This window comes from Cornus florida, unplaced genomic scaffold (genome assembly GCF_030987335.1).
Source record: "Cornus florida cultivar Cherokee Brave unplaced genomic scaffold, ASM3098733v1 CherokeeBrave_3.0.0_Hap2_Chr10, whole genome shotgun sequence".
NCBI lineage: Eukaryota > Viridiplantae > Streptophyta > Magnoliopsida > Cornales > Cornaceae > Cornus > Cornus florida.
The window spans coordinates 2,338,587-2,365,207 of NW_026775580.1; the positions used below are offsets into that span (position 1 = coordinate 2,338,587).

The following is a 26,621-nucleotide window of genomic DNA, read 5'->3' on the forward strand; positions in this document are numbered from 1 at the left end:
AATGGTCCCTAACACGAAAAACAATTGCTTTACTTAATTACCCAAAAACCCCTTAAGTTATGGATAATTTCAAAAAAAGTCTTGTTTTTAAGCCCTTTACATAAGAGGTAAGCATTTAATATGATTTTTTACAAAAGTGAAAATGTAGATATTATGCAAAGCCGGAATCAAATCTGAGCACAAAAAGTGAAGTTTTGCAAGGAAAAACGAAAAAAATGACTAAAGGACGAAATAGGGAAAAGACGAAACAAAGAATTTCTGAAAAAGAAAGGAAGGAAAATGACCGAGTCATTACATCAAGTATGCAATTTTTCAAACATTTTCAAGCAATCTCCTAAAATTTCAACATCAAACAAGCAAATATGATCATCCACACATCAAGAAAATGATCATGCAAATCAAAACAATACTAGAATCCTTTTAAGTGGACCGGCATCAATTATGTTGCTATCTAAGACAACTAAAGAATTAATCACATCCTTACCCTCAAACTAGCACACAAATCTAGTACCGATCATCAAGACAAAAAGTGGACCTTTTATTAAAGCTTTATTCATCTAGGTACGCTTATTCTTTTCATTCGATTTTTTTTTTTTTTTTTTTTTAGGATCAAAGATGGAAGCATGGTGCAATGTGTTGATCTATTATGCTTTATAGTGATTCATGAGGTCGAGCATTAGGTCAATGACTACCAAACCAGACAGCTTTAGGGCATTAGGTGTTCAAACACCCCTAAGGACTTACAAGCTCAAATAAACTAGGCTACAAATCAAGACAACCTCCATCTAATCATTTCCCACTTCTCACCTTTTGGGAGAAGTCCTTACTTTTTATTGCTTTTGCTTTTGCTCTTTTTATTTATTTATTTATTTTTTTTTGTAAGCAATTTTAATTATTAACCTAGAGTTTGGGCCCTCCACCTTTCGGTGCGAGAAATTCAGTACTTGATGAGGCTAGAATCCCAACTACTTAGTCAAAAGGGGTTGTTATTCACCTTTATCAAGAATGAAAGCTTTCAATGCACTACTAGCTCAATTGGGATATAACCAATTCAATAGTCAACAAAGCATGTACCCCACAAATAAATGCTAGTGTGCGCCTATGCTAGTGTAGAATCCTAAAGTGAATCTCAAAACAATTACAAAATCAGGATGATGTGGACCACCAATGCAAGCAAAATATCAATCTTTCGAAAAATTTACTCCTAAATGGCATCCACAAGGCATACAAGGAGTATTGAACTCTCAAGTCAAATAATTTTTAAATTCTAAGCAATATAGTCCTCAAAAGATCAAAATCATCGCTAACATCAATCTCAATTCTCAATCATGCATTTAAAGTTCAACTTTAAGTAGAATGCAACAAGACACCTTACCCCTAAACTTAAATTGCACATTGTCCTCAATGTGCAATGAGAACAATGGAAAAGATGGAAAGATTTTACCATGGTGGCAAAGACATGAAGCCCGGCAATGACCTAATTCGAAAGACATCTCCCTCAAACTTGAAATCAACAACCTACTTGAATAACCACACTAGCAAACTCACATCAAATATCAAATGGGATAAGATAAGTAAATCTAGCATTCTAAGGCAATATAGCACAAGATGAAAGAGAGATATGTGATCAAGCCCAATATAAATCATAAAGTAGCATGACTACACATAAGGGCACAATGGTGAAATGTTTTTATATTTTTCTTTTTATGAAAACAAGTATATACAAAATGCAAGAAAAATAAAGAATAAAATACATGAACAAAATATAAAAAGAAAAATAAATAAGGTAAAATGCAATGAAAGAATATGTACAATGCAAGAAATTAAAAAAAAAAAAGAGTAAGAAATGATGCAAGAACAAAATAATAATAATAAAAAAAAATTTATTTATTTATTTATTATTTTTTTTTTTTTGAAGAAACAAGATTGAATTCAAGAAAGTATGAACAATGATTGCTAAGTTTAACGTCTCTAGCTAGACGTAATGTTGCTTTGAATAGATAAGCTTGAAATTCAAAAAGGGAAGAAAAAGGTCAAACCAAAAATTCTCAAATCGATCTCAAAAGATCTTTCGATCGATCGGACATGCATGAACCTGCAGAAAAGTTTAAACGATGAGACAGAGAGGTCTTTGGATGCAAGTGGATACAGGGTCAAAATTTTTCTAAGTGTTGGAACTCAAGATCGATCGAACTTGAAGTTTGGATCGATCTAGGAACTTTTGATTGATCTGGAGAACAAATTCGATCGATGGGACAGAAAGGTGATTTGGATGTAGGTGGATACAGGTCAAAAATTTTCTAAGTGTTGAATGCAGGCATGATGTTCGATCGATCGAACTTTCTTGAGATCGATCGAACAGATAAAAATTCTTCCATTTGCATTGCATCCCTACATATCTTCATACACAGGGTCTATTAGATGTGCAGCTTCCAAATGTCTTTGAAAGACCTGTCCCTTAATGTAGGTTTTAGTCTTTGTCCATTAACCTTGAAAATGTTCCCCTTTTTCAAATTTTGAATTTTAACCGCCCTATGCGGTGCAACAGAGATGACTTTATAAGGACCTTCCCAGTTGGTTCTCAACTTCCCCGAAAAGAGTTTCAGTCTAGAGTTGAAGAGCCAAACTTTTTGATAAGGTTTGAAAGACTTATTCATAATATGCTTATCATGAAAGGCTTTAGTTTCTTCTTTGTAGAGTTTGGCATTGTCATAAGCATTATGTCTCAACTCCTCCAACTCACTCAATTATAACAACCGGTTCTCTCCGGCCTTATCAAGGTCAAGATTGAGCTTCTTAACCACCCACAAGGCTTTATGTTCCAACTCAACGGAAGATGGCAAGGCTTTCCATATACAAGTCTATTGGGAGACATGCCAATGGGAGTCTTATATGCCGTCCGGTAAGCCCACAAAGCGTCATTTAACTTTTATGACCAATCTTTCCGGGTGGTGTGAACCGTGTTCTCAAGAATATGCTTAATTTCCCCTTTAGACACTTCTACTTGCCCACTTTTTTGAGGATGGTAAGGAATGGCCACTTTATAAGTAACTTACAAAAATGTTTTCCTCCGTCACTTATCATAGCCCTAGGCATACCAAAATGAGCAAAGATATTGGACTTGATGAATTGAATAACCACGAAGTGGTCATTTGTTTTGGTAGCACATGCTTCCACCCACTTAGAGACATAATCAATGGCAAGAAGAATGTATTGAAAACCATAGGACATAGGAAACGGACCCATAAAATCAATGCCCCAATGTCAAAAATTTCTACGACAAGAATGTTGGTTAAAGGCAGCATATCTCTTTTCGACATTGAACCCATCTTTTGACATCTTTCACATGACTTGCAAAAATTGTAAGCATCTCTATAGATAGTGGGCCAAAAGAGCCCACTTTGAAGAACCTTCAAGGCGGTCTTCTTTGCACTAAAATGCCCACACATGCAAGTGTATGACAAAACACAAGGACACTCGGAATTTCGCTCTCCGGAATGCATTTCCTCACAATTTGATCTGGACAATAACAGTACAAGACAGGATCTTCCCAATAATAATTCTAAATGTTGGCAAAGAAACGATTCTTTTCGTTCTTTGACCAAGAAGTTGGAAGTTTGCCAATTGCCAAATAATTCACAATGTCGGCAAACCAAGGCATTTGTCTATTAGAAACTTGGAAAAGTTGTTCATCCGAAAAAGAATCACGAATTGGTGGATTAGGGAAAGGTTCTATTGATAACCTAGAGAGATGATCGGCAACCACATTCTCGGTGCCTTTCTTGTCCTTGATTTCAAAATCGAATTCCTGAAGAAGCAAAATCCATCTAATCAATCTAGTTTTTGTTTCTCTCTTTGTCAAAAGATGTCTCAAGGCAGCATGATCGGAGTAAACAACCACCTTAGGGCCTAAAAGGTAGGATCAAAATTTATCAAGAGCATACACTATGGCAAGTAATTCTTTCTCGGTAGTGGGGTAATTCAATTAAGCTCCCGATAAAGTTTTACTTGCATAGTAGATGGCACAAGGGAGCTTTCATACTCTTTGGCCCAAAACTGCTCTTATGGCATAATCAAAAGCATCACATATAATTTCGAATGGCAATGACCAATTGGGAGGTTACATGAGAGGAGCAGAAGACAATAAATCACATAATTTATGAAAAGCGTCTAGGCATGCTTGATCAAAGACAAAAGGAGTTTCCTTGGGAAGGAGATTACACAAGGGTCGAGCAATTTTGCTAAAGTCTTTTATAAATCGGCGATAAAAGCCGGCATGACCTAGAAAGGAGCGAACCTCTCTCACCATTGAAGGTGGTGGCAATTCAGCAATAAGCTCCACTTTCACTTTATCTACCTCAATCCCCCTCCTTGAGATGACGTGACCCAAAATGATACCCTCTTGAACCATAAAATGGCTCTTTTCCCAATTATGAACAAGGTTTGTTTCACAACATCTCTTAAGCGCTAGATCCAAAATTTTGAGGCATACATCAAATGAAGATCCAAAGACAGAAAAATCATTCATGAACACTTCTAGATACTCTTCCACCATGTCTGAGAAAATTGACATCATACACCTTTGGAATGTGGCGGGGGCATTGCACAAATCAAAAAGCATCCGTCTGTAAGCAAATGTGCCGAATGGACAAGTAAATGTGGTTTTCTCTTGGTCCAATGGGTCAAGGGCTACTTAGTTGTACCCTGAATAGCCATCAAGGAAGCAATAGTACTGTTATTCGGCCAATCTTTCGAGAATTTGATCAATGAATGGCAAAAGGAAGTGATCTTTTCTAGTGGCAGCATTTAATTTGTGGTCATCAATGCATACATGTGACGACCCTAGTTTTTAGGCCAGCGTGTCCTGTAATGAACCTTAAGGATGATCCAATAACGGATCCGAATGCGGAAGCGAAAACACAAAACAAGACTCTAAGAAGTCAAAGCGACCTTTCATGAGGTCGTGGAACTCAACAAAAACTGATGCGGAAGCAAAAGATCGAAAACATGACAAATAAGCCCCCAGGGGTAAAATAGTCATTTTTGAAAACTATAGATTCGGGTGCCACCGAGCACACCGTTAGAAGGACAACGAAAAACTAATCAAGATGGACTCAAGAATCGCATGATTCGGAGTCCGGACGAAGGAGAAATGGCATGACAAAGAAAAACGAGCACTTAAGGCAAAAAGGGTAAATTGGTAATTATCTAGGAAGAACTAGGTACAACCGAGCACACCGTTAGAAAGACAGTGAAAAATTAGTCAAGCTCAAAAAAAAATTCACTTGAATCGGAGTCCAGACGAAGGAGAAAAGCCCAAAAGAAGAATTGACGTCGCGGCGGCCTGACGAAGGGCCATGACAGCCCCATGCGCATGCCCATGCGTGCGCCCATGCACGCCGCGCGCGCGCTGAGTGCACCATGGCTGGCAGCAGCCCAAAAGCTGCTATATGGTTTGTTTTTCAGAAAAATCCGAAACAGAGGCTGAATTTGGAGGCCTAGATGAATTTTTTTTGCAAAAACACAGAGAAGAAACTCCCCTCAAAATTGAGCTTTCTACACGACACGAAAGTGAATTAAAAAAAAAAAAAAGCAATGTAAAATGCCCTCCCAAGAAATCTGGTCCAGAGGGTCGAAAAAGCTGCTAAATAGAAAACTGAAAGCTGAACTTTGCGATCAATTTCCGGCACCAAGACAACATTTTCTGGAAAAACACGAAAAATAAACCCCCCACCCCCCTCCCCCAAATCATGTTTTCTATTCAACCATGTTGATAGAAGGAAATAAAACCACCGTGAAAGGTCCATAATGCCCCTAGATCAGAATATGCAAAAAAAAATGCGAAATGAATTCACAAGAGGCTCAAAACACAAACGATAAGGTTTTGCCCGGAAACGACCATGCACGCAAACGTAACTTACCTATTTGGACGTGCTACAATGGTCCACAACTTAAAAATACTACCGATACAAAATTCGACCCCTCAACGGGCAAAAAGGCAAAAATGGAACTTGGAATGAAAACTCAGAATCCAAAAATACAAAACGGGATCAAATGACCATTTGGCCCATGGCCACACTTCAAACATGATTTATGAGACCCTATGAAAGAATGAGAATGGAATTCCCACACCCGATGCAACCATGGTGAAGCAATGACTTGCGATTTTTCAAGATTTTCACAATATTTCATGAAGTTAAAAAGTACATAGGATACAATATAATGGTCATTGGCCTCCGGCCTCATCTAATACATATCAAATACATTGAAAGGAGTGTACTTAAGTACATATTACATACATGGAATCAAATATACATATTTTGACATATAAGTCTACAAAATGACATTTCATACTAACATTTGCATGAAATGGAAACTTGAAAGCTACACAACATCCAAGGAATGCTAGGCATCACGAACCAAGTCTTCGTACCTGAAATATGCACCAGTATCGTAGGGGTGAGTAACATAAAGCTACTCGTAGGAGATGAGCATGCATCGACCTAGCATTTTACAAATTTATCACCTTAAGGTGAAACATGTTAAAGGGGCTCATAGCACCTGACATCAATGTCCAAGTGAGACTCGGGGAGCATCCTAAGCTACCTTAGAGTCTAAGCAACAAGAATCATGATATACATACGTGTATAAAATGAATCATGGTTGGGATAATCCAAAGAACACGACAAGAAGAATGCTTGAGCATAGATTAACATGAATTGCATTTTCAATACAATTGAACTAGGTCTAGAGTAATCCATACAACATGACAAAATCATATTTGAATACAAGTTAACAAGAATCACAATATCCATGCAATTCAACAACAAAAGAGCATGTAATACAATGCAACAAGGTTTAAGTTCTCAAAGACATCAACTTAGAATCTAAAGCACAAAATAACAGTAGTGGTTCATGCCACCTTACGTCTATGTTATAAATGAATCAATAGGATCAATCCTAAGCTTTATTAGAACGTCAAAACACGATTTTCAATATCCATGCAATTTAACCAACATTGGAACTTCCAATACAACGCATAAAGCACAATTTCACAAAGTTAACATCTTGTAACTTAAAATGAAACGACAAATAAGAAACAACAAGTTACAACATCATCTAGTTATCAACTTGAAAATGAAATGCGAAGTCAAACAAAGTGGATACTCGGACGTCACACCGGATCAGACCGACAACATAGTTACTTTAGGGTTACTAGCCCATGGGTAACCTCCCTATGTGCGCAGAAGACTATATATAGAGGGACTTTCTCCCGTACTAGAACCACGTCCTAGCCATAGCCAAACAACGACATCTCTAAGTTTCCAAAATCAACAAGTTGTGCAACAACGCATATATCAACAGGAATATGCAAGATGATCAACTATCTACCAAGCACAACCAAATTTGGAAACCTATACAATACATGCTCTACGTCCACAACTAATATGATGTGATGAATGTCGAATCTTCAGTGTGCGATTCATTACACGCTATGCATGAATGATGTTAAATACGAAATGTAAAAATCATTACACAAGGCAACAATATATATTCAACAAGGAAAACATATTCTCATGAGTATAAACATAGCAACTATGTTATCCAATGCTCAAAACATAACCAAATGAATATACAACAAGTCCATGTCCAGGATTTTGATATAGAAACGACTTTCAAACACAATTAAATCCATGGCTCAATTCAATAGAATTTAATTAGATAAAAATAATAAAATTCCATAGATTCTACTTCAATTCCAAATAACCTCAAATTAATACATATTAAAGAACATGGCATGGTCATCACCTATATCCATTCTAAAACTCAATTAGGTTATTGGAACAACAAAGTAGAATTCTAATTAAATCATGCTAATTTAATTACCAAGGTTCTAAAGCAACTTCAAATGGTTCACAATTAATATATACTAGTAAACAAGTCATGGCCAATACAAATATCAAGTTAAAATCTTAATTAAGCTAATGGGACCGCAAAATAGATTTTAATTAATTCTTTTAATTAAAATCTCTAGATTTTCAAACTTAACCAAATGCTCTCAATTTAACATATCTTAGAGAACATGTCAAGGACTAATGTAATATCACATTACAAGCTTATTTCATGCAAGTTACACCTATGTAAATTAAACTTTCACTAAAGTTAAATATAAAATAAAGGTTGCAATTCTCATGCAATTAATCCCAATTTAATATATGTGAACAACCACACCAAAGCTTAATTTTCTAGCATGCTACAATTCAATTCCAAGTTGTATATCACCATAAGGATTAAATCTTAAACAAGAAAATTAATTAAATGAAAGGTTTCAAAACCTCACCGAATATTCTAAATCAAATATATATGAAGCTATATGTCATGTAGATCAAGAATATCAAGTCGAAATTCAAATGGAGTGAATAGTGCACTCGGGGCAAATTAATTAATTAATAATTACTAATTTTCAAAACACCTCCAATTACTTTCGAATTCAACTATGTTGGAGAGCATGCTAAGGCCTAATTTAATATGCTAACACATATTAATTTCAAGCTAGTTAAGGCCATGTGAATTAATCTTTCACGTAAGATAAATATTAAATAAAATCTTTAATACTTATTCAAATGTTCCAATTTTAATACACGACAATGAGCATATCGAAGGGCAATATAAAATCATGCTACATATTTTAACCAAGTCATGAGCAACCGGAAAAATTAGATCCCGTACAAGAAAAATAAATAATAAAATCTCTAGATTTTATATTTAATCATGCAAACAAGTAGTATAAGCATCACAAGCCTGCTATATAACAAGAATTTAAACCTAGAACATCTCCTACCTCAATTTGAGATGAAAATCCCAAAGGCCCACCAAAGTGAAAGTGCTACGAATTCGACGATACCGAGAGGTTTTGTCGGGGACAACACCGTGAACAAGAATCCGCAAGAAGCCCCATGAAAATCTCAACTTGATTCCAAACCCGAACTCAAAAAATCGTCAAAAATGGATTCTAATAAGGGCAAAAGGTAGAGCACATCGAGGGAAGCAATAAATGCTAAGGCCGAAGGATTTCTACCAAGGAAAAGTGGACCAAAGGAGGAGAGAGAAATGGCAGCCATGGCTGCTAGGAAATCAAGCCAAGAGAGGTGGGGAAGATGACCAAAATCTGATTTTTTCACTTTAGGGCATCCTATTTATAGTAAGTCTCAAAAATTGTCCCGAAAGGGCCCCGCCGGGTCCGGAAAAGTGGATTTTGAGCAGACGTGCTCAAACAAAAAAAATCTATGAACAAAAAAGATTTAAAATAAGAAAATATGAACAACGGAAGAAACGGTGTCAAAAACTGAGTCCCGAGCAGAAAGTTATGTCCCGAACAAGTTCGGCGGCAACCGGGTCCAAAAACTCTGAAACTGGAGAAAAATGACCAGAAGGAAATTCTAAGAGTCCACAACTCAACGAAATGTGAAAATGAATCCCGTACGAGAATCCAGGCTCCAGACGAGACATTTTGTAATAACTTTCGTTAATTGCGCAATGGCCCCTACAAAAAGGGTTAACTGCGAAACTACCCCAGAATGAAAATATCTTCCAAAAGATATTTTCTTAGATGCCCCTGAAATAAAATATGTTCAAAAGATATTTACGTAAAACACCCCAAGAAATGAAAAAGATTCTAAAGAATTGTGCATCCATGCCCCTATGGGCACCGGGAGCAACCAGACTACTTTCTTGCAAAAGTAAAGATATGTATTTCGAGGAAACCACACAAGATGAAGGCACGTGAAGTCAAAAACCAACTCCGAGCACGAAAAGTGAGGTTGTACCAAAACTGACAAACGGAGATAAGACGAAATAGGGAAAATGACAGAATAAGGAAAAGACGAAATAGCGCATAGTGTCTAAAAACGAAAAATGCGAAAATGACTCGGTCCTCAAAAGAAATTGTCAATTCACATGAAAGAGTCTCAGAAACCAATTCTGAGCACTCGAGATGACACTAAGCGACACGAAACAGAGCTCAAAAAGGAAAATTAAACGAAAAAAATTTATTCGTAAAATTTCAGGAAAAAGGAAAGGAAGGCAAATGACCGGGTCGTTGCAATACACACCATGAATTGGCGGTACGCTTAGAGATTTCCTCACCCTTTGCATTCTCAACCACGGTAATCCCCGATTTCTTGGGAACTACTTGAGTTGGACTCACCCATTTGCTATATGAGATTGGGTAAATGATTCCGGTATCTAAGAGTTTGACAACTTCCTTTTTGACTACCTCCTTCATGTTGGGGTTAAGTCACCTTTGGGCATCCCTAAAGGGTTTTGCATCATCTTTCATAAGTATACGATGCATACAAATAGAAGGGTCAATTCCCTTAAGATCCGCCACACTCTATCCTATGCCTTCTTTATTTTCTTTAAGCACATTTAAGAGAGTGTCTTCTTGGACTTTTTCAAGATTTGAAGAAATGATAACCGAAAGAGTCTCTTTTGGTCCTAAGAATGCATACTTGAGATTGGAAGGTAGAGTTTTAAGCTCAAGAGTTAGTGGAGAAACTAAAGATGAGACCGGTGGAGTGCTAGAGAGTGGAGGAAGAGGTCTTATTGGAGTTTTTTAAGATAAAAGGTTATCCTCAATTGGTTGTTTCATAACTTTGGTAGGAATTGATCCCTCAACAATCTCATCCAACACATCTACAAGACAACACTCGTCTTCATCCACGGGATGTTGACTTGTGTTGAAAACATTAAGCTTGACCATCATGTTTCCAAACGAAAGGTCCATAACCCTAGATCTACAATTGATGGTTGCATTTGTGGTGGTAAGGAATGGCCTTCCCAAGATGATTGGGATGTGATTGGTGGGGTTGGCAATCGGTTTGGTATTAAAAACTACAAAATCAACCGGGAAGTAGAACTTATCAACTTTGATGAGGATATCCTCAACCATGCCCCGAGGTGTTTTGACGGATCTATCTGCCAATTGAAGTACCACCGAGGTTGGCTTCAACTCATTCAAACCTAGTTGGACATACACGGAGTAAGGAATCAAATTAACACTTGCACCTAAGTCAAGAAGAGCTCTACGAACTTCATAGTTCCCAATCACACATGAGATGGTCGGCACCAGGATCTTTGAACTTAGGTGGATTGTTTTGTTGAATAATGGAGCTCACTTGCTCTGTAAGGAACACTTTTTTAGGGCTTGGTCCCTTGCTCTTCCTCTTTTGTGTGCAAAGATCTTTCAAGAATTTTGCATAAGGTGGAATTTGCTTAATGGCATCCAAAAGAGGAAGATTAATGTTTACTGCTTAAAAACTTCCATCATATCATGTATTTTCCCTTCTTGCCTCCCATAAGGCAAAGTTTCTTTTAAAGCATAAGGGAACAGAGCTTTTAGGTCATGAGACTTTGCAATTTGGGGAGATAATTGAGAATTCCGGTCAGGAACATTTTCATTCAAGGAAGTAGGAGTGGAATTGGGAATTGGATGGGTAACAACTTTAGGTTGCACCGATTCACTATCTTCCTTTGGTAGTTCAACCCTATTATCCACTTGCTTACCACTTCTCAAGGTGGTGATGGCTTGCACTTGAGCTTGGGAAGAACACCCCAATGTAGGGTTTGCTTCCACACAAAATTGGGCTTTTGGATTCCTCTCGGGTTGACTAGGTAATTTCCCAATTTCTCTTGCATTTAATGATTAGCTATGGTTCCAATTTGGGATTCTAGCTTTAATATGGATTGAGAGTGGGAATGCAACAAGTTGGTATTCCTTTCTAAGCTACCAAGGCCACCAAAACGTTATCTTCAAATGTAGAATTGCTAGAAAGCGCATGAGGATAATGAGAGCAAATTTATGAATATTACATTTGAGGATGTGAAAAGTGATTGGTTCTTTGATGAGATGAAAAAGAAACAAATCCTTGGAAACTTCCTTCCCTTTTATGAGGTAGAATGTATTTGCCTTGAAATTTTTTAGCTTGATAGAAATTCAGATTTTCATTCCACATTGGAACATATACACTTGAGTAAGGGTGAGTGAACGTAGCATTAACTTGTTCAAAGTGCTCATTGAATGCATATCCATGGGAACAATCGAAAGTGGTATGTAAAACACTTGAACATGTTATGCATGGCTCACTAAGATGAGAAGTATGATGAAAAGAAGATGACTTTATAACCGATTTTTGACTCAACAAGAATTGATTAAGTTTTTTAGAGAGAGTCTTAACCTCGGCTACAATCTCTAATGGATTCTTTATTTGACATACTTGCAAGTCTCTCTTCTTTTCCTCTGAATTATGGTCAAACCGAGAAGTATAATATTTTTGCAAAGAGTTTTCGCTCATTTTCTCGAAGAGGTGCCATATGTCATCCTCATGTTTTCCAAAATATGATCCTCCACATGATGTATCGACTATATCTTTATGAATGGCGGATAGACTCTCATAGAAATTTTGAACCACTTGCCATTTCGGAATGCCATGATGTGGACATTTGCTTAGCAAGTCATTCAATCTTTCCCAAGACTCGTGCAACCATTCCCCTTCCCTTTGAGAAAATTCTCTAATTGAAGCACGCATTACATTAGTTAATCTTATGGGGTAAATTTTTTTCAAAAATTCATTTTGCATTTGTGCCCAAGATGTTATTGAATTTGGCCCCAAAGTATTGAACCAATGTTTTGCTTTATTTTTTAGTGTAAAAGGGAAGAGAAGTAGCCTAAGAACTTCCTCCGGGACATCCATATATCTTACGGTGGAACATATTTCAAAGAATTCATTTAGATGTTTATAGTGTTCCTCATCATCTAAGCCATAAAAGAGTGGACACATTTGAATAGTTTCAGGCTTGATTTCATGTTGATTTGCTTTAAAATTAGGCAACACAATACAAGTAGGTGCATGATACGCATGAAGATTGTAATGATCATGAAGGACCATTGGAGGAATTGGAGCTTGAACTCTGGGACCATGTTGATTAAGAGGGGGGTTTTGTATGAAACGTGGGTCTAAGTAGCCAAGATTACCCTTTAGATTTTCCATGTGAAAAACTAGGACGAATAATAGAACAAGGGCTACCAAATACTTCTAGCGACACACGAAACTCAACAAAACAAGCAAGGACTTCTCCTTCACAACAAATCAATAATCAACAAACTTCATACAATGTTCCCATACTCCCATGCTTTAACAATATGCAAGAAAAGTAAATTGCCTCCATGTGGGCTCACGATTTATCTAAGGATTGAAATACAAGCCTCCACGCGGGCCGACAATTTAACTAAGGGATGAGTAAAGAAAAGCTCACAAAGGTCCTTTAGCACTTCAACTCCAAATTTATATCTTATCTTAGCAATTTTTTAAAATTTTTAGCATTTTTCCTTTGCTTACTTAGCTCCTTTGCTTGAATGCTCCTTTGCTTGCTTCCTAGCTTAATGCTTGATGAGCACTGAAAAGTGCGTATTTAAACCCCTTAAGCTTAGGCATTCTAGTACCTTTATCTATCTTACTTTACCATTTTAGATTGATTTCAAATTATTTCCATTTTCAGGCACTTATCCCGAAAATAAGCTAACTCAGCCAAATAAGAGCTTAATTGAAGCTATTCTGGGATTAAACAAAGGAAGGAGCAAAGTGGAGAAAGAAATAAGCAAATGAAGCCAAAGGTAGGAAGCAACAAAGTTCGATCGATCCAACTTCAAGATTTGATCGATCAAATATTGATCGATCTCAGCACTTCAAGATAGATCCAAACCTTGACCCAAAGCAGAAAGTAACAAAGTTGGATCGATCCAACATTATCATTCGATCGATCGAACAATTTTGTCCTTATTCAAATTATTGATCTTATCCACAGTTATACCACCCACTAACCACTTTTGTTCTTTTCCCAAAAATATCTCCCAAAATATCTCGGATTTGTCTTTTCCCAAAAAGCTCAACCAGTTGGATCGATCCAACCTCAGTTCGATAGATCTCAGCCAAGTTCGATCGATCTAAGTCCAAGGTTCGATCGATCGAACTTCCTCCAGTGCAAAAAAGTTAAAAAGCTAGCTTGTTCAATCCGTCCTGTATCCAATCATTAGAGAATATTCTTTGCACGGCCCCAGCTCATTTTGTGTGTCACTTGACCTACTTATAAAACGAATATGATGCACTTTTTGCGACATAAAGAATTCTAGGGATTATTCTCAAACGAGGCAAGCTTAGACGAGGAGAAGGCTAGAGATACCATTGGAGACTCTTCATCATCCAAGGAGCAAATCTCAACCATGGAGTTAGCCCTTGAGGGTTGGAGCAACATCACCATGAGTGGCTAGACATCCTCTTCGGGCTAGAGTTAGCCCCAAGCATGCTTTCTATATCTTAATCTTGTGTATTATTGAGAGATTAGTGTTGTAATTAATGTTTTGACACTTCGATATATATATATCATGATTATTTAATGATTTATGTGGTTAAATGCTTTCAATTGATCATGTCATTCTATCTATATGTTTATATATGTTAGTGTAACGACCCGGTCATTTGCCTTCCTTTCCTTTTTCCTGAAATTTTACGAATGAATTTTTTTCGTTTAATTTTCCTTTCTGAGCTCTGTTTCATGTCGCTTAGTGTCATCTCGAGTGCTCAGAATTGGTTTCTGAGACTTTTTCATGTGAATTGACAACTTCCTTTGAGGACCGAGTCATTTTCACATTTTTCGTTTTTCGATACTATGCGCTATTTCGTCCTTTTCCCTATTTCATCTTATCTCCGTTTGTCAGTTTTTGGCACAACCTCACTTTTCAAGCTCGGAGTTGGTTTTTGACTTCACGTGCCTTCATCTTAAGTGGTTTCCATGAAATACGTATCTTTACTTTTGCAAGAAAGTACTCTAGTTGTTCCCGGTGCCCATAGGGGTATGGATGTATAAATCTTTGGAATTAATTTCATTTCTTGGGGTATTTTTCATAAATATCTTTTGAAGATATTTTATTTCAGGGGCATCTAAGAAAATATCTTTTGGAAGATATTTTCATTCTGGGGCAGTTTCGCAGTTAACCCTTTTTGTAGGGGCCATTGTGCAATTAACAAAAGTTATTGCAAAATATCTTGTTTGGAGCCTGGATTCTCGTACGGGATTCATTTTCACTTTTTGTTGACTTGTAAATTCATAGAATTCCGTTCTGGTCGTTTTTCTCCAGTTTCAGAGTTTCTAGACCCGGTTGCCGCCAAACTTGTTCGGGGCATAACTTTCTGCTCAGGACTTGATTTTGACGCTGTTTCTTTCATTGTTCATATTTTATCATTTTGAATCTTTTTTGTTCACAAAGTTTTGCCATTTGAGTGCGTTTGCTCAAATTTTACTTTTTCGGACCCGGCGGGGCCCGTTTGGGTCACTTTTTCAGATTTCTATAAAAGGGGGGTGAGATATTTCATTTTTGATCCTCTCCCCTCTTCATGCATGACCTGGAGCTCCTATGGCAGCCCAAGGGGTGCTACCATCTTCTCTTTCCTCTTTTGGTTCAATTTTCCTTGATGGAAAGTCTTCAGCCTTAACGTTTATTGTTCCCCTCGCCGTGTTCTACCTTTCCCCCTTATTAGAATTCAGTTTTGACCATTTCTTGAGTTTGGTTTTCAGGTCAAGTTATGATTTTGATGGGGCTTTCATGTGGGTTATGTTCACGGCATTGTCCCCGACAAAACCTAGTAGTTTCGTCGGATTCGGAGCCGTTCCATTTTGATGGCATTTGAGATTTTTATCTCAAATTAAGGTAACGGAATGTTTTAGGTTTAAATTCTTGTTATATAGCATGCTTGTAATGCTTCTACTTCTTGTTTGCATGATTAAATATAAAATTTAGAGATTTTATTATTTATTTTTCTTGTACGGGATCTAATTTTCCCGGTTGCTCATGACTTGGTTTAAACATGTAGCATGATTTTATATTGCCCCTTGATATGCTCATTGTTGTGTACTAAAATTGGAACATTTGAATAAGTATTAAAGATTTTATTTAATATTTATCTTAGGTGAAAGATTAATTCACATGGCCTTAATTGGCTTAAAATCAGTATGTGTTAGCATATTAAATTAGGCCTTAGCATGCTCTCCAACATAGTTGAATTTCAAAGTGATTGGAGGTGTTTTGAAAATTAGTAATTATTAATTAATTTAATTAATTAATTTGCCCGGAGTGCACTATTCGCTCTATTTAAATTCCGACTTCATATTCTTGATTTACATGCCATATAGCTTCACATATATTTGATTTAGAATATTCGGTTAGGTTTTGAAACCTTTTATTTAACTAAATCCCAGGTTTAAGATTTAATCCTCATGGTGATATACAACTTGGAATTGTATTGTGGCATATAAGACAATTAAGTTTTGGTATGGTTGTTCACATCTATTAAATTGGGATTTATTGCATGAGAATTGCAACTTTTGTTTTATATATAACTTTAGTGAAAGTTTAATTCACATGGTCTTAAATTGAATGAAATAAGTTTGCAATGTGATATTACATTAGTCCTTAGCATGTTATCTAAGATATGTTAAATTGAGAGCATTTGGTTAAGTTTGAAAATCTAGAGATTTTAATTAAAATCTATTTTGTGGTCCCATTAGCTTAATTAAGATTTTAACTTGATATTGTACTGGCCATGACTTGTTTAGTAGTATATATTAATTGTGGACCATTTGAAGTTGCTTTAGAACCTTGGTAATTAAATTAGCATGATTTAATTAAAGTTCTACCTTGTTGTTCCAATAACCTAATTGAGTTTTAGAATGGATATAGGTGATGACCATGCCATGTCCTTTAACATGTATTAAATTGAGGTTATTTGAAATTGGATCGGAATCTAGAGAATTTAATTGTGTTTATCTATTTAAATTTTATCAATTTGCTCCATGATCTAGTTGTGTTTTAGAAGTGGTTTCTATTTTCAAATCATGGACTTGGACTTGTTGTATATTCATTTAGTTATGTTTTGAATATTGGATAACATAGTTGCTATGTTTGTATTCATGAGAATATGTTTTCCTTATTGAATATATTGTTGCCTGGTGTAATGATTTGCACGCTTCGTGTTTAACATCTTTCATGCATAGCGTGTAACGAATCGCACATTGAAGATTTGACATTCATCATATCATATCAGTTGTGGATTTAGAGCATGTATTGTATAGGTTTCCAAATTTGGTTGTGCTTAGTAGATAGTTGATTATCTTGCATATTCCTGTTGATATATGCGTTGTTGCATAACTTGTTGATTTTGGAAACTTGGGGATATCGTTGTTTGACTATGGCTAGGACGTGGTTTTAGTACGGGGGATAGTCCCTCTATATATAGTCTAGTGCGCACATAGGGAGGTAACCCATGGGCTAGTAACCCTAAAGTAACTATGTTGTCGGTCTGATCCGGCGTGACGTCCGAGTATCCACTTTGTTTGATTTCGCATTTCAATTTCAAGTTGATAGCTAGATGATGTTGTAACTTGCTGTTTCTTATTTGTCGTTCCATTTTAAGTTACAGGATGTTAACTTTACGAAATTGTGCTTTATGCATTGTATTGGAAGTTCCAATGTTGGTTAAATTGCATCGATATTGAAAATCGTGTTTTGACGTTCTAATAAAGCTTAGGATTGATCCTATTGATTCATTTATAACATAGACATTAGGTGGCATGAACCACTACTGTTATTTGTGCTTTAGATTCTAAGTTGATGGCTTTGAGAACTTAAACCTTGTTGCATTGTATAACATGCTCTTTTGTGGCTGAATTGCATGGATAATGTGATTCTTGTTACCTTGTATTCAAATATGCTTTTGTCAAGTTGTATGGATTACTCTAGACCTAGTTCAATTGTATTGAAAATGCAATTCATGTTAATCTATGCTCAAGCATTCTTCTTGTCGTGTTCTTTGGATTATCCCAACCATGATTCGTTTCATACACGTATGAAGATCATGATTCTTGTTGCTTAGACTCTAAGGTAGCTTAGGATGCTCCCCAAGTCTCACTTGGACATAGACGTTAGGTGGCATGAGCCCCTTTAACATGTTTCACCTTAAGGTGATAAATTTGTAAAATGCTAGGTTGATGCATGCTCATCTCCTACGAGTAGCTTTATGTTACGCACCCCTACGATACTGGGGCATATTTCAGGTACGAAGACTTGGTTCATGAAGCCTAGCATTCCTTGGATGTCATGTAGCTTTCAAGTTTCCATTTCATGCAAATGTTAGCATGAAATGTCATTTTGTAGACTTATATGTCAAAATATGTATATTTGATTCCATGTATCTAATGTGTACATAAGTGCACTCCTTTCAATGTATTTGACATGTATGAGATGAGGCCGGAGGCCAATGACATGTGTATTTTATTCTATACAACTTTTTAACTTCATGAAATATTATGAAAACCTTGAAAAATCGCAAGTCATTACTTCACCATGGTTGCATCGGGTGTGGGAATTCCATTTCCATTGTTTCATAGGATCTTATTAATCTTGTATGAAGTGTGACCAAGGGCCAAATGGTCATTTGACTCCATGTGTATTTAATTCACATGGCCTTAACTAGCTTAAAATCAATATGTGTTAGCATATTAAAATAGGCCTTAGCATGCTCTCCAACATAGTTGAATTTGAAAGTGATTGGGGGTGTTTTGAAAATTAGTAATTATTAATTAATTTGATTAATTAATTTTCCCAGAGTGCACCATTCACTCTATTTAAATTCTGACTTGATATTCTTGATTTACATGCCATATAGCTTCACAAATATTTGATTTAGAATATTCGGTTAGGTTTTGAAACCTTTTATTTAATTAAATTTCATGTTTAAGATTTAATCCCCATGGTGATATACTACTTGGAATTGTATTGTGGCATGCTAGACAATTAAGTTTTGTTATGGTTATTCACATGTATTAAATTGGGATTTATTGCATGAGAATTGCAACTTTTGTTTTATATTTAACTTTAGTGAAAGTTTAATTCACATGGTCTTAAATTGAATGAAATAAGCTTGTAATGTGATATTACATTAGTCCTTGGCATGTTCTCTAAGATATGTTAAATTGAGAGCATTTGGTTAAGTTTGAAAATCTAGAGATTTTAATTAAAAGAATTAATTAAAATCTATTTTGTGGTCCCATTAGCTTAATTAAGATTTTAACTTGATATTTGTACTGGCCATGACTGGTTTACTAGTATATATTAATTGTGGACCATTTGAAGTTACTTTAGAACCATGGTAATTAAATTAGCATGATTTAATTAAAGTTCTACCTTGTTGTTCCAACAACCTAATTGAGTTTTAGAATGGATATAGGTGATGACCATGCCATGTCCTTTAACATGTATTAAATTGAGCTTACTTGAAATTGGATCGGAATCTAGAGAATTTTAATTGTGTATATCTATTTAAATTCTATCAATTTGCTCCATGATCTAGTTGTGTTTTAGAAGTGATATCTATATTCAAATCATGGACTTGGACTTGTTGTATATTCATTTGGTTATGTTTTGAACATTGGATAACATAGTTGCTATGTTTGTATTCATGAGAATATGTTTTCCTTATTGAATATATTGTTGCCTTGTGTAATGATTTGCACGCTTCGTGTTTAACATCTTTCATGCATAGCGTGTAACGAATCGCACATTAAAGATTCGACATTCATCATATCATAGTAGTTATGAATTTAGAGCATGTATTGTATAGGTTTCCAAATTTGGTTGTGCTTAGTAGATAGTTGATTATCTTGCATATTCTTGTTGATATATGCATTGTTGCATAACTTGTTGATTTTGGAAACTTGGGGATGTCGTTGTTTGACTATGGCTAGGACATGGTTCTAGTACAGGGGATAGTCCCTCTATATGTAATCTAGTGCGCACATAGGGAGGTTACCCATGGGCTAGTAACCCTAAAGTAACTATGTTGTCGGTCTGATCCGGCGTGACATCCGAGTATCCACTTTGTTTGATTTCGCATTTCAATTTCAAGTTGATAACTAGATGATGTTGTAACTTGTTGTTTCTTATTTGTCGTTCCATTTTAAGTTACAGGATGTTAACATTGCGAAATTGTGCTTTATGTGTTGCATTGGAAGTTCCAATGTTGGTTAAATTGCATCGATATTGAAAATCGTGTTTTGACGTTCTAATAAAGCTTAGGATTGATCCTATTGATTCATTTATAACATAGACGTTAGGTGGCATGAACCACTACTGTTATTTTGTGCTTTAGATTCTAAGTTGATGGCTTTGAGAACTTAAACCTTGTTGCATTATATAACATGCTCTTTTGTTGTTGAATTGCATGGATAATGTGATTCTTGTTAACTTGTATACAAATATGCTTTTGTCATGTTTTATGGATTACTCTAGACCTAGTTCAATTGTATTGAAAATGCAATTCTTGTTAATCTATGCTCAAGCATTCTTCTTGTCGTGTTCTTTGGATTATTCCAACCATAATTCATTTCATACATGTATGTATATCAGGATTCTTGTTGCTTAGACTCTAAGGTAGCTTAGGATGCTCCTCGAGTCTCACTTGGACATAGACGTTATGTGGCATGAGCCCCTTTAACATGTTTCACCTTAAGGTGATAAATTTGCAAAATGCTTGTTCGATGCATGCTCATCTCCTACGAGTAGCTTTATGTTACTCACCCCTACTATACTGGGGCATATTTAAGGTACGAAGACTTGGTTCGTGAAGCCTAGCATTCCTTGGATGTCGTGTAGCTTTCAAGTTTCCATTTCATGCAAATGTTAACATGAAATGTCATTTTGTAGACTTATATGTCAAAATATGCATATTTGATTCCATATATGTAATGTGTACATAAGTGCAGTCCTTTCAATGTATTTGACATGTATGAGATGAGGCCGGAGGCCAATGACATGTGTATTGTATTCTATACAACTTTTTAACTTTATGAAATATTATGAAAACCTTAAAAAATCGCAAGTCATTGCTTCACCATGGTTGTATCGGGTATGGGAATTCCATTTTCATTCTTTCATAAGATCTTATTAATCTTGTATCAAGTGTGACCAAGGGCCAAATGGTCATTTGACTCCATTTTACATTTTTGGATTCCATGTTTTCCATTCCAAGTCCATTTTTTCCTTTTTGCTCGTTGGGGGGTCGAATTTTGTATCGGCTATATTTTTAAGCCATGGACCATTGTAGCGCGTCTAAATAGGTAAGTTACGTTTTCGTGCATGGTCGTTTCTGGGCAAAACCTTATCGTTTGTGTTTTGAGCCTCTTGTGAATTCATTTGGCATTTTTTTTTGCATATTCTGATCTAGGGGCATTATGGACCTTTTACATCAGTTTTATTTTCTTCTTTTGAGATGGTTGAATAGAAAACATGATTTCAGGGGGGGTTTCTTCTTCGTGTTTTTCCAAAAAATGTTGTCTTGGTACTGGAAATCCCTCATGAAGTTTCAGCTTCCAGTTTTCATTTAGCAGCTTTATGAACCTCTTATTCAGTTTTGATCTAGGGGCATTTTGGGGATTTCACAGTGAATTTTTTTGATTCCGTTCGCTCTGTCGGGTAGAAAACTTGATTTTAGGGGGGGTTTCTTTTTCGTATTTTTCCAGAAAAACTCGTCTTGACCTCCGTTTCAAGCCTCAGTTCTGGGCAGATCAAAAAAAATGTAGCAGCAGCCAAGGGCTGCCACCAGCCATGTCTTTGGGCACCGGCTTGCACGCCGGTGGGCTCGCGCATGGGCGCTGTGTGCGCCATGGCCCCTCGTCGGGCCGCTGCGACGTCACTTCTTCTTTTGGGCTTTTCTCTTTCGTCCGGACTCTGATTGAAGTGAATTTTTTTTTTAACTTGACTAATTTTTCGCTGTCTTTCCAACGGTGTACTCGGTTGCACCCGGTTCTTCCTGGATAATTACCAGTTTACCCTTTTTGCTTTAAGTGCTCGTTTTTCTTTGTCATGCCGTTTCTCCTTCGTTCGGATTCCGAATCATGCGATTCTTGAGTCCATCTTGATTAGTTTTTCGTTGTCCTTCCAGCGGTGTGCTCGGTGGCACCCGAGTCTTCAGTTTTCAGAAATGACTATTTTGCCCCTGGGGGCTTATTTGTCATATTTTCGATCTTTTGCTTCTGCATCAGTTCTTGTTGAGTTCCACAACCTCATGGAAGGTCACTTTGACTTCTTAAAGTCTTGTTTTCTATTTTTGCTTCCGCATTCGGATCCATTATCGGATCATCCTTACGGTTCATCACAGGACACGCTGCCCTAAAAACCAGGGTCGTCAAAGTTAGAATAGATGTTCATTTGCTTGTCTCTAGATTTTGTGTTATTGATGCATGTCTATGTGTATTGATGCTATAGATTTAGAGATTGTCAAAACATAGTACTTAATAAAATGCTTTTGTGATTTTCTTAGTGGTTCATACTTATTCCTTGATGGATTGTGCCTCTCCCCTAGTTTATTTTCATGCTAGTAGTGTAGATGTAGTGTAGTTGTAGTGTAGTTTCAAATGAGAGGACAATCCATGCTTGTTGTTTGATGATTCAAGCTTTTGAATTCAAGTAGCATATGTCTCTAACCTTGTGGTGTATTTGGATTGTGAGCTTAATGAAAGGATTAATGACTTGTTTCGATCTATTGTGCCTTTCAAATGTTGTTTAGACAATATATGCTTCATTGCTTAGATATATTGTGCCTTTCACATGATGTTTAGACAATACATGCTTAACAGTTCATCCTTGCTTGTTGAGTCAACCAAACACACACACACACCAGTATTGAAACACACTATTTGCCCTCATTAATCACTTGTCAATGGTATAGAAATGCATTGCTTGGTGGTGATCTCTAAACCCCAAGACTCTTCTCTCTCTTACTTTCTCTTAATTGCATTCTTTTGTTATCATTTAGTTTAATTTAGTTGCTCTCTAGTCTAATCAACCAACCAACCAATTGTTTGATCACTCGACCTATTAGCCCTAATAGCAATTCCACAACCTTGTTCAAACCTCACAATCCCTTGGGACGATCCCTACTCGCCTTAGCTATATTTATAGTGAAAGGAAGTAGTGGCTTTTATGAAAGTAAAACTCTTGGCCCTTACCTAAATTGCAAACTCTTAAGCTTATGGTGCGGCGACACACCACAGTTTTTAGCGCCGTTGCTGGGGATTGATTTGATTTGGCAACGTCGGAATTGTGGAATCAATTAGGATTAGTACTCTTTTGATCGTGTCTTTACTTTACTTTTATTTTTCTTTTTGGTTACTTATTGTGTTGTTCTTACTTGACTAGGTGCATTGTTGGAGAGGAAGCAAGCAAAGGAGCATTCAAGCAAAGCAAAGAAAGTAAAAAGCTAAAAATTTAAAAAAATTTGCTAAGCTAAGCTTTAAATTTGGAGTTGAAGTGCTAAAGGACCTTTGTGAGACTTTCTTTACTCAATCCCTTAGTTAAATCGTCAGCCCGCGTAGAGGCTTGTTTTTAATTGTTCTTTACATCATTGTTGTTAAAGCATGGGAGTATGAATTTAAGTTTTTATGGAAGAAGTTTAATTGCATTGTTGTGAAGGCACAGTGTTTGTCATTCTTTGTGGTTGTTATGTTTTACATTGTGCATGCATGGACGTCGTTCATTCAGACCAACTCTTGTCCCTATTGATTTGCATCTTGAATCCATCGTTAGAAATCCTAGGGGAAGAAGAAGTTCAAATAGAACCAATCTATTAATGGATGACCATAATGATGATCATATTAAGCACCTTGGTCACATAGACCAACAAGGTATCCTTCATCCGAATGTACACAATGAGACATACAAGTACCATTAGGCATGCCTAGGCCATTCATTCAGCAACCACCACAACAATAAAGCCAAGCTCCATATGGAATGCCAAGGCTAATGTATGCTCCACAACCTCCCATCATCAATCAAGGAATTCAAAACCAAGGTGTTCATGTTGCACCTCAAGTAGCTAATCCACCTCTTGCTTTAAGAGACCATTATGTGCCTAATGAGTATAATGCACCTACATGCATCCAATTGCCTCCATTTAGAGCACATCATTATGAAATTAAGTCACAAACCATTCAAATGCTTCCTAACTATCATAGACTTCCAAGCGAAGAACCTTACAAGCATTTGGATGAGTTTCTTAAAGTATGTTCCACCGTAAAATATACGGACATGCCGGAAGAGGTTTTAAGACTGAAACTTTTTCCATTCATCTTAAAAGACAAGGCAAAGTATTGGTTTAATAATCTTAGGCCTTTTTCAATCACTTCTTGGGCAGAAATGCAACAAGAGTTCTTGAATAAGTATTATCCGATTTCCAAAACCAATGCCATGAGAACCTCAATTCGAGAATTTTCACATGGGGATGGAGAAACCTTTCATGAGGCATGGGAACGCTTCAATGAGTTGCTTAGGAAGTGTCCACATCATGACATGCCCAAATGGAAATTAGTTCAACATTTCTTTGAGAGATTATCGGACAACTATAAAGGTATGGTTGATACTTCCATGGGTGGCTCATACATCGATAGGCATGAGGATAACGTGTGGCGTCTTTATGAGAGCATGGGTGAAAATTCTTTGCATAGAACATTATCATCCAAGAATGGTAGAAATTCACAAGGTAGGAAGAGTGTTGGCTTACATCAAGTTGACCATTCGAATGAAATAGCCGCTGAAATGAAGTCTTTATCTTAAAGGTTTGATCAATTTTTGATTAACCAAAACTCGACGAACCAAGTATCTTCCTTCCCTAACCATTCTCATCGTGCATCAAATGAAACATGTATGACTTGTTCTAGTGTTCTTCATTCTACTTCTCATTGTCCTCACGGATAAATGCAAAATAAACCTAATGAACAAGTCAATGCAGCTTTTGTGAACCAAGGGAATAATCCTTATGGTACTCATTATAATCCAAGTTGGAGGAATCATCCGAATTTCTCTTGGAAAAACCAACTAGAGGGCTCAAACCTTTCCCAAGGCGGTTTTCAAGGGAAGTACATTCCACATCCACTTCAAAACCAAGGATCCCAAGGTTATAGACCTTATCAATCACAAGGGAATCTATTTGCTAATTCTTATTTTCCCAACCAATCTTATTCCCAAGGAAATACTGGAAGTCCCGCCTTTGAAGAAAAAGTTTTGAATGCTTTTGGCACTTTAGAGGCTAATACACAATTGCTTCATTCTCACTCTCAATCTATTGCGAAGCTAGAAACCCAAGTTGGACAAATAACAGGCATTCTCAATGCAAGAGAGAAGGGAAAGATGTCTATTAATGCCACACCTAAGCAGCAATGTGTTATGGAAACCCATTCCTCATCGGAAGGCCACACCATTGAACATGTTAATGCGGTGACTACCTTTCGGAGTGGTAGGATTGTGGACAATCAAGTTGAAATGTCCAATGAAGAGAGTGAACCGATGCAACCTCAAGTTGTCACCCGTCCCGTTTCACATCCCATTCCTCCTTCATTGCATATAAATAACCTTGTGAATGAGAAAGTCTTGAAAAATGTGTTTGAAAAAGAAGTTTTGAAAAATGATGTTGAAAAAGTTTTGCTGAAAAATGATTCGGAACACAATGGTTTGAAAACTTCTTGTGTTGAAGAGAGTTCAAAAGAAAATTCTGAAAAAATGTTTGAACCAAAAGTTCCATTTCCGGATGCCTTAAAAGGATCCATTTCAAAAGATAAGCAAAAGGCAAAAACCAATGAAACTATGGAGATGTTTAGACAAGTGAAAGTTAATCTTCCACTTTTGGATGCAATCAAGCAAATTCCGGCTTATGCTAAATTCTTAAAAGACTTGTGCACCCAAAAGCAAAAGAACAAGAGCTAAGCACCAAGAAAAGTGATTTTGACCGAGCAAGTAAGCTCAATTTTGCAACATAACACTTTGCCAAAGTTTAAGGACCTCGGTTCACCTACTACTTCATGCATTATTGGTGTTCATATCATTAATTGGGCGCTTCTTGACTTAGGAGCAAGTGTTAACCTTCTTTCACGCTCGGTTTATGTCAAATTGGGCCTAGGTGAATTGAAACTGACGTCGGTAGTTTTGCAACTTGACGACTGATCCATTAAGAAGTCTAGGGGTATAATTGAGGATGTTTTGATAAAAATTGATAAATTCTTCTTCCTGGTTGATTTCGTTGTCATAGATACGGAACCGGACCCCAATCCTAAGAGTCAAATTCCCGTTATCCTTGGCCGTCCTTTCTTGGCAACCGCTAATGCCAACATTAATTGTAGGACTGGGATAATGAAGATTTCATTTGGCCACATGAAGGTGAAGTTGAATATCTTTAATCCCACACCTAATTCATTTGACAAATATGAAGGAGAGGTTAATGTTGTAGATAAATGTCATGATCTTCAATGTCAAGGAAATGAGCTTTTGTGTAAGACCAAATCTTCAAAGGGATCATCTTTAACCTTGCATTCTCAAAGTGTTGTTTCAAATTCTTGCTTTAAAAGGGTATGGAAGCCTAAAGGTTATGATTGCATAGACAAAGGATTAAAAGTTTCTCTTAAGCTTAATCCAACAAGTTCTTCAAATAACCATTTGTTGGGAGGAGTTCAAAGCATCTATCACC

General features: G+C 36.6%; 1 pseudogene; it reads right to left on the reverse strand.

Annotated features, from left to right (window-relative positions):
• Positions 1-24,357: 24,357 nt before the first annotated feature.
• Positions 24,358-24,456, reverse strand: LOC132280273 (small nucleolar RNA R71; annotated as a pseudogene).
• Positions 24,457-26,621: the final 2,165 nt, after the last annotated feature.